Genomic DNA, 3,893 nt, shown 5'->3' on the forward strand with positions numbered 1-3,893 from the left:
GAACCCCAATGGACCTGCTAATGCTGTCTGCGGCTTGTTCAGTCATGTTGGGGCCCATGCGCCTCAAGAAGGACTTTAAAAACTTATTGAGGTGTTCAAGGTGTAAGTCAAGGAAAATTTTCTTTCCCGCCCCTCCCTTCCCATTCTAAAACCTTTTCCAGGTGCGGCTATGAGCCAAGCAAGGGGAGAGCATGGCGTTGACCTGCAGGGTCAGTAAGAGTGTACTGCAGGCGTATTGTGGATGTCCATAGGCCTTATAAAACAACAGTGCTACAGTGTACAACCTCAACAGCCTCTTTCCATCTCCTTCCTTCACTGCATCCTGCATGTTTGACAGAAATAAGGCAAAGCAGAGTCTTGCTTCGGTATGTTCTTTTTTGTGGTCTCTTGAACCTGGCCTGGTTGTATCTGACACAGACACTGAAGCTGCAGCAAAGCCATGTTGTTTTCGCTCATGGTTCTCCCTTGGTTTTCTGTACTCATAGACCGCCTTTGTTGGGCCCTCAGGATTGTGTGCTGAGTCAACTCTAGAATCATGTCAGCCTTGCAACCTGGCATGCGGCATGGGAGTTCCTGTTCCTTTAGAGGCTGGTCGCTAGCAGCATCTCTGGCTCCAGTTAAAATGTCAGCAGTGTTTGGAAACACAACAAATCTGTCCACAACTTGGGACACAACTTCATGCAGCCAGCTCCTTCTCAGCTCCAGTGAACCAGTCTAGATGTGGTCAGGGATAAAGCCTTCTGGGACATCTGTTGAGACATACAAACAAGTAATGATGATGATTACATATTTTTAGAGGCACCATTACATATATATGATGTTTCACTTGCTTCAGAAAACATAGTGACCAGTCACTGGTAGTCTGTGTATAACTATGATTGTGCTCAACTGTTTAAGTCATTAAAGCCGTGAAAGTTTATGTTTAAGTCGTACCATTAAGTTGGATTTTTGGTGTAATGTTGACTTGGTGGTGACCAAACAATAAAACACCTGAAGGAATAGCTGCTGTGCTGACCAGAGTTGTTCCATTTCATATGATATTGTCCTGCTCTAGCAAATGGCTATGTGCTCAGCAACTTTTATCTAGAAGAACTCGTACCTCCAACATCCTTCAGTCCAAAATGCTCCATCGCAGCGGCCAAGAAGAGAGCAGTCGTGTCCTTCTGCAGAAACTCTTTATATGCATTTATTGCAGTATGTGGGCCTTGTTTTGCATTGCTGCTCCTGTAAAAAGATAAAGATTGCATGTGGATTTTTTATTTTATTTTTCGGAGCAGACTCATGCCGAATTCATGGTGGCAAGTCTTAATCTCCACTCGCAGTACACAAGTAAAAAAAATACCAAGCCTTAATTCATGGTGGCTGGAGTTCATCTGCACAAAGAATAGTCCTGAAAAAAAAAGTGTACATGCTAGTTAGAAACACTCATAGAATGGCAACACAAGCATGCAGAATATGCGTACATAAAAAAAGCACATACAAAGAACAACAAATAAAACCACAGAGAAAAATGTTCAAAGTGCTACAGTTCTACAATCAAAAATACTTGTTTTTCATGGTGTCTTTCATGATAGATAGAAAGATACGTAGATAGATACTTTATTGATCCCTAGGGGAAATTCAAGAAAAAAGTGAATGGCCAAAGCCACTCTGACTGGGGTGTATGGGTGTGGAAGGAGTGTATGGGTGATAGGCAAATATACAGACCTCAGCCTGTTCATGTTAGAAAGCAGTGTCTCATGATCTCTTTCAGATCCCTCTTTGAAGAGGACCTTGTGATAGATCTAAAGGCATAGCTAAACATGAATGAAAAGACGGAGTGCTCAGGAAGAGCCCAGGGAGGCAATATGGCTGCCTTGCCATCCCAGCCTTGTTAACAGCTATTGACTGTTAATACAGTACTGTTTGGTTAAAGTTTGAGGTCAAACATTTAACTTCACTCACCTCAAACAAGTTTCGGATTGCATGCCAGTCCTCAAACTTGAAAACAAGCCCTTCAAGTCGGTCTTCTACACTTTCTCCTTCAGCAAAGCTCCACTGAAGGTTCCTACTGTTCCCCTCCGTCAGCCGGTCACCGCCGACTAGAATGCTCTCCAGTCCATCTGGGCCCTTTGGAGCATACCTACATGATACATAAGTAGATTTTCATGCTTTATCAATACCAGCTAACCAGCTTACCCCTTGTGCCAAATGCCTTAGTTCACACATACTCTTTCTGGAGATGCTATAGGACATCCACCAAGTCTCCAGATTTGTTTTCATCCTTGAACAGGATTCCAAGAGGGTACTATAAAGTGAGGATGCATGGATTGGGGTGACAAAGGTTTGTGTTGAAAAAACATACCAGTACAGTGGTGACTTCTTAAGCAACACAAAGTTAAATGAATGTCCAACACACAATGTTGTGAATATCATAAATACTTACGTGGGTAGAGGCCTCTGACATAATCTTTGAAAATTTGTGAGGGATGTGATGAACCACGACTCTTTAGAAGGGCTTGAAGGCATCTAAGTGCTGTGTGAGGATACGGCTGCCCAGGACGATGTGTTCACGGCGCATATGGACTTGGGTTTTAGGACCCGGGAGGGAGTCCCTAATGTCGTACTCCATGATTGGCTAAGTGGGCTTGTCCTTGCTGAGATAATGTGAAGGCACTCTATCTTCCACCGCAAGGTGGTGGATCGATTGAAGTGACTTGTTCCCTCGGATGACAGACTAGTGGTGTTTGCGAACAAAGAAGTCAAGATTATCAAATATGATGGCATATGTAGGTGGTGGAGTTGAGCATGTTGGTGATGCTTCGACGGACAATACCGCAACACCCAGATGTGCCATTTCCTCATCAGTAAGTGAACCGAAGGTGACCACAGGTGTGCCATCGGCAAGCCCCTGGTCAGTCTGCAGATCCGTCTGTAAAGTGCTGGTAGTGGTGCCAGTAGCTCCATGTGTCACAATGGTGCCACCTGAAGTGCCTTCGGTAGTTTCATCTGTAAAGAAACAAAGAAAAAAAGCAACACAATGTATAAGTGGACTACACAAGTTAGCATTGAGCGCTGACACATTAATACCCCAAAAGCATGAATAAGATCAGTGACAATTGTCCTGGACAGAGCAATTTGGCCATCCTAATGGCTGGTCCCTCTCACCTGTTAAAATGCAATGTTCCATGCTTAGCATAGCTGTGTCCAGGTCCACTGTGTCACTTAGTGTTCTTGTTGCACTAGCTCCCTCCACATCCGTGCCTCCATGTTCCTTTTGAGACTTGAGGAAGACTTCATGGGCTACTTTTAGTAGCTGTAGGTCTTCACCGCATGTATTTGCGAGCTGTTTTTGCTTTCCAACAGCATGATTGTGTGCAGTTGTTATACACAGTTTGCTTAACCTTTTGTAAACAGCTTTTTTGGCCCCACCATACTGCAGCACACTGTTTACGTAGTAGGCACAGGCCGACAAGCGTGGTTCCCTTCCTCGCAAGGCTATAGCAGCAGAAGCACAAGTGGGATGGGGAGAGCCTTTGGTGATTTGAGAAAATATGGAAAATGTAAATGGTGCCATAGACTGAAGATCTGACTGAAGGTTTTCAAAAGAAAATGGCTTCAAATCAGCAGCTGATGACCGCCAAAGCTTGAAACCCTTAAGCGGATGCATAAGAACTTTATCTCATCCTCAATAACTTGAAGGATGTTTTCCTTAAGTGCTTCTAAGAGGTCTTTGTTTTTGACCATCTGATTGGCAGCCCGTGACCAATTCTGCTTTGCGGTATTTTAAACATTTGCTGCCGTGTTTGCCTGACATAGAATTCTGTCACCCTTTGGAAGGGATGGGTAGTGAATAATAACCTGAAACACAAATAAAAAGTGTTCATTAGTAAAATACTAGTATACTCAGATTC

Source organism: Cyprinodon variegatus, unplaced genomic scaffold, assembly GCF_000732505.1.
Source record: "Cyprinodon variegatus isolate N-32 unplaced genomic scaffold, C_variegatus-1.0 Scaffold855, whole genome shotgun sequence".
NCBI lineage: Eukaryota > Metazoa > Chordata > Actinopteri > Cyprinodontiformes > Cyprinodontidae > Cyprinodon > Cyprinodon variegatus.